General features: G+C 38.5%; 1 long non-coding RNA gene and 1 other non-coding gene across 2 annotated transcripts in view; both read left to right on the plus strand.

Moving 5' to 3' along the window:
- Positions 1-3,793, plus strand: part of LOC105730358 (uncharacterized) — a 104,756-nt gene extending 100,963 nt beyond the window's left edge. The window contains exon 4 of the long non-coding RNA XR_001110466.1: positions 3,527-3,793. This is a non-coding gene — a long non-coding RNA (uncharacterized LOC105730358). The remainder of the gene's footprint in view (positions 1-3,526) is intronic.
- A 26-nt stretch (positions 3,794-3,819) lies between these two features.
- Positions 3,820-4,029, plus strand: LOC135272806 (small nucleolar RNA U3). The gene has a single exon (XR_010340767.1). It is a non-coding gene; the product is annotated as a small nucleolar RNA U3 (small nucleolar RNA).
- Positions 4,030-6,000: the final 1,971 nt, after the last annotated feature.

Consider the following 6,000-nt stretch of genomic DNA (forward strand, 5'->3'; position numbering starts at 1 on the left):
GGCCATACTGCCCAAAGTAATTTAGATTCAATGCCATTCCCATTAAATTACTATTGACATTCTTCACAGAATTAGAAAAAAATACTTTAAAATTCATATGGAAACAAAAAAGAACCCATATAGCCAAGGCAATCCTATGCAAAAAGAACAAAGCTGGAGGCATCACCCTACCTGATTTTAAACTATACTACAAGGCTACAGTAACCAAAACAGTATAGTACTGTTACTAAAACAGACAAATTGACCAATGGAACAGAATAGAGAACTCAGAAATAAGACTGCATATCTACAACCATCTCATCTTCAACAAACCTGACAAAAACAAGCAAAGGAGAAAGGATTTCCTATTTAATAAATGGTGCTGCAAGAACTAACTAGTCATATGCAGAAAATTGAAACTGGACCCCTTCCTTGCACTTTATACAAAAATTACCTCAAGATGGTTTAAAGATTTAAATGTAAAACCCAAAACTATAAAATCCCTAGCAGAAAATCTAGGCAATACCATTCAGGACATAGGCAAGGGTGAAGATTTCACAATGAAGATGCCAAAAGCAATTGCAACAAAAGCTAAAATTGACAAATGGGATCTAATTAAACTAAAGAGCCTCTACACGGCAGAAGAAACTATCATCAGAGTGAGCAGATGACTCACAAAATGAGGGAAAATTTTTACAATCTGTCCATCTAACCAAGGTCTAACACCCAGAATTTACAAGGAACTAAAACAAATTTACAAGAAAAAAAAAAAGCTCATTAAAAAGTGGGCAAAGACATGAACAGACACTTCTCAAAAGAAGAAATGTTTGTAGCCAGCAAACATGAAAAAAAACTCAGCATCACTGATCATTAGAGAAATGCAAATCAAACCACAGTGAGGTACCATCTCACACCAGTCAGAATGGGTGATGATTAAAGTCAAGAAACAACAGATGCCAGCAAGGCTGCAGAGAAATAAGAACATTTTTACACTGTTGGTGGGAATGTAAATTCGTTCAACCATTGTGGAAGACAGTGTGGTGATTCCTCAGAGACCTAGAACCAGAAATACCATTTGACCCAGCAATCCCATTACTGGATATATATTCAAATGAAAATAAATCATTCTATGATAAGGATACATGCACACATATGTTCATTGCAGTACTATTCATAATAGCAAATACATGGAATCTAAATGCCCATCAGTGATAGACCAGATAAGGAAAATGTGATACATATACACCATGGAATACTATGCAGCCATAAAAACAAATGAGATCATGTCCTTTGCAGGGACATGGATGGAGCTAGAAGCCATTATCCTCAGCCAACAAAGACAGGAACAGGAAAACAAACAACACATGGTCTCACTTATAAGTGGGAGCTGAACAATGTGAATACATGGACACAGGGAGAGCAACAATACACAATGAGGCCTGTTGGGGAAGGGTGGGGAGGGAGGCGGGAGAGCATCAGGAAAAATAGCTAATGCATGCTGGGCTTAATACCTAGGTGATGGATTGATAGTGCAGCAAACCACCATTGCACATGTTTATCTATGTAACAAACCTGCACATCTTGCACATGTATCTTGGTACCTAAAATAAAATAAAATTTTAAAAATAAAATAAAATTAATATGTTATTTCTTACCCAGAGTAGGCTTTATGGTAAGTATGTTTTTGAAAGTCTTTTCTCTCTTACCTTCGTTACTGAGTTAAGTCCACAGATCTTAGGCTTTGAGTCACAGATACCTAAAATCTAAACAAAATTGCAAACATTCCCCAAAGGGGAAAAAAGTGCACTCGTGCACACACACACGCACACACACACATGCATACATTTTTTTTAACCTAAAATTTCAGAGCCTTAAAGATTGTCTGAAAGCTCAGTCATAACCATTAAAGATCTATCTATGAAAACAGATGAAGAATTCCTATTCGGGGGAATTTCAAGGTTTTACTTCCTGACGTATCAGAATCACAGGTTGTATCTATGCTAGCTAGAGTACCTGACAAGGAAGAAGTACATTCGTGAAAGTGTGAATTAACTAAGGTGAATTCCTAGGCATCTTGAAATCCTTTTAGAATCTAGAATGATGAATGAATGGATTGTAGAAAAGCAGCACGTCGGCCATCCATTAGGATAGCTTTGCGTTCCCTTGGTGAGCAGATCTATATGGGTGGTTCTTCCGGTTACTTTCAGGATAGTGAGTTTTGCTTTGGAAAATGTGATTGATGTGGCTATGCCTCCATGCACACATCATTAGTCTGTGGCGGGTAAGCTCAGATGGTCAGAGCACTGTGCTAATGAGGCGAAGGTTAGGGGTTCAGTGCCCATGTGGGCTACTTAGCTTTTGTCTCATTCATGTCCCCAGACTACTCCCAACACAGGCCACCTGTCTTGAAGATGTGTATCTATAGTCAGGGGGAGGAGCCATGTGCAAGAGTTTGGCTGGATCACCACAAATCTATCACGACTCTGGGAAATCAACCGCTGTGTGAGCTCCTGGCTGTTGATGAGGGAACACACCTTCATTTAAAAGGGACAGCAAGCATAATTCTCAATGCACACATGGTCTCAACGGAGTGGATTTTGTGAATAACTTGTTAAATTATCACTTAATTTTACACAGCTAGAAAATAGGTAACTAAGTGAGATGACATTTGACAAAACAGTGGTGAGGTGCCCTTCACTCAGGCAAATGAAACATGAATATTTACTTACATATAGAGGGGTGCACACTAGCATTCAGGCTGCAGAAAATTCACTTCACAAAAAACAACTACGGAAGCTCTTGAATTATTTAATAGGTGAATCTTTGATTAAGTGTTATCAAAATAATAGTTGAATTCAACAGAATTTTTCATCTTCATATTTCTTTTATAAAGCGAAGCACGTTTGCATCCAAAACTTCCTTACTTACCCTTATTTTGGGTTAAAGCACTATGATCTGACACAAGCCAGGGGTCAGGAAATTACCCTTAGGTCCTCCCTGACCCTCAGGCTCTTGATCTCCCAAACCTACAGGAAGTTGAGAGGTTTTGTTTCAACTCTTTCATGGCTCTCATATCTGTACCTCTCCCTTTCTTATTACCAAGATTTCAGCTGTAACCCTGGTTTTTTCCTAACTGGACCATTAGAGCACACAGCTAACTAATCTTTCATCCTTTCTTATCACTGAGGATAATTTCTAAGCGTGAGCTTTACAATTTGACTATCCGTGTTCAAACCCAAAATCTACCATTTACTAGCTGTGTAAATTTACTAGTGTATAGCCAGAAGGCTATGTACTTCCTTAACTAAATCTAGCTATAGTGCAACTTTTAGAAAAATGTAACTTTTAGCCTGTACCTCTGTTTATGTTCACCTATAAATTAGGGACAAAAATAATAACAGGCTCATGGGATTTTTGTAATGATGTAAATTGGTTAATTTTGCAAAAGGTGTTTAGAAAATTGCTTGGAATATAATATCCACTTAATAAATGTTATTTGCTATTATCATTGCTAATTAATTAATCATTATCATTTCTAAATTTACAGCATGGACTGACTCAAGGTGTACTGTTCTGAATCCTACCGTTAAGACTTCCTCAACAAGTTACCGACCTTCTGATTGAGTCTCCTCATCAGCTGAAATGTTTACTCACATAGAGTTAACGACAGTGTCTGTGTTAGAGGATTTGGTCAAGATGAAATTAGATATTGCAATGGAGTGCTGAGGACAGCAGCTGGCACACTTAAAATGCTTGCTAAATGTGTACAAGTACACAAGGTCTGTTTTATTAATAAAAACCAACATCTATGTCACTCTCTTGTTTCCAGTTATGTGACGTAAGACTGTTCTTCTAGGGATAATTTCTATAGTTCAGTCCCAGAGAAGGTTCTCTGACAGTGTGGAGCACCGGAAACCACAAGGAGGCACAGCAATCTCTCCTGAGCGAGGAGCCTGCTCTTAGTGTTGTTTTGTTGCGGCTGCTGTTTGCCACTGTCAATCGTTCTCTTCTTTCAGGAGAGTAAGAAGGGGAGGGTGCAGTCTGAGTGGTTTCCATTAGGACTTTGAAAAACAATCATGTAATAGTTCCTCACTGAATATAGTCATTGTTCCCAGCCCGTTAGAAGCTATAAACCCTTTGTAACACAACAAATTTCAAGTAGCTGTAAATGCTCTTAGTACCTATGTGAGACTTCAGCAGCACAGTAGACCCAGCTAACATAGAGAAGTCCACCTCTTGATATGAAAGTATAAATATGTTGAAAACAGGTAACAATGCACAAGCAAATTCAAAAGACAAAAGGAACCCTCCCGGTACTAGAATCTCAAAGCTCATGCAAAAATAGAGCAGATGCCACCACTGCTCACAGGAGTATCCTTCCTGATACAGACTCTAAGGCTTGGGGTGGTGACTTCAACACCCATAGTGGAACAGGTGAAGAAATCTCTCACCTGAAGTAGGTGTAGAGCTGGAATAGCGTTGCTTGTTTGGTTGGTTGTTCATTTGTTTGTTTGTTTTGGACAGAGTTTCGCTCTTAATGCCCAGGCTGGAGTGGAATGGCGCGATCTCAGCTCACTGCAACCTCTGCCTCCCAGGTTCAAGCAACTCTCTTGCCTCAGCCTCCCAAGTAGCTGGCATTACAGACATGCACCACCATACCCAGCTAATTTTTTGTATTTAGGAGAGATGGGGGTTTCACCATGTTGATCAGGCTGGTCTCGAATGCCTGACCTCAGGTGATCCACCCACCTTGGCCTCCAAAAGTGCTTGGGTTACAGGCATGCACGACCACACCTGGCCCTGGAATAGCTATTTTTATAAAGCCAAGACTATCCATGTCATGAAAAGAGAAATTAACTCCACTCACCAACCTAGGGAGACAGCAATGTAACTTTCTCCCTACTGGCAGCTATAAAAGAGAAAAAAGTCTCTTGCAAGAAATCAAAACACCAACTGTGCTATGAGTACATGGGAAGACCAAATTTATTTTATTATCCAGGTGTAGGGGAGCCTTAAACAGGATTTTATCTGAAATATGGAACGCCAAGAAATCTAAAATAAAATAAAAAAGAAAAGTAAAACTGCTTTGTCGGGATAGCTATGCAACTAGGGTGGTAGCATATGTCTCCTCCCACCAAAAAGAACCCACCGGATTCAAATCATGACTAAAGAACAAGAAATGTGCAAAAAGCTGGCATTTTTCATAACAGACTTTAAAAACATCTAGAAACTAAAATCGTGGTCATTAATATATTTAAAAACATTGGATAGGTTAAACAGCAGATTAGATAAAGCTGACAAAAGACTCAATAAACTGGAAAACAATTCTGAGAAAAAATCCCTCAAAATGCAGCACAAATAAATAAAAAATGTAAAGTGTCAAAAGAGTTAAGCAACAGAAATAATGCCCCATATTCATCTAATAAGAAATCCACCAAGTAAAAAGATAATATTTGAAGAAAAAATAATTGATTATTTTGTAGAACTAAAGAGGATCATGAAGAAAATCAGATTAGAAAAGCACCCGAATTCCCAAGCAAGTAAAAATAAGTTTATATCTAGACCCATCAAAATAAAATTAGAAAACATAAAAATAAAGGAAATGTCTTAAAGATAATTAGAAAAAACATAGAGATTAGCCACAAAGGAAGCACATGCTGCTGACTGCAGGCATCGCTTCATCTATCATAAAGTCCAGGAAAATGTAGAAGAATTTGTCAACCTATAGGCAGTTAAACTGTTATTTACAAGTAAAAGTAAAATAAAGATGGATTTAGAGAGTAGAGCATTCATAGACTGTTATTCAAGAAATACTAAAGAACACATTTAACAGAAACTGAATAGGCCAGGCGTGGTGGCTCATGCCTGTAATCCCAGCACTTTGGGAGGCTGAGGTGGGTGAGTCACCTGAGGTCAGGAGTTCCAGACCAGCCTAGCCAACATGGTGAAACCCCATCTCTACCAAAAATAGAAAAAATTAGCTGGGTGTGGTGTTGTGTACCTATAATCCCAGCCACTCAG

The sequence above is a fragment of the Aotus nancymaae genome, unplaced genomic scaffold (genome assembly GCF_030222135.1).
Source record: "Aotus nancymaae isolate 86718 unplaced genomic scaffold, 86718_ANA_hifiasm-v0.15.2.pri h1tg000131l, whole genome shotgun sequence".
Classification (NCBI taxonomy): domain Eukaryota; kingdom Metazoa; phylum Chordata; class Mammalia; order Primates; family Aotidae; genus Aotus; species Aotus nancymaae.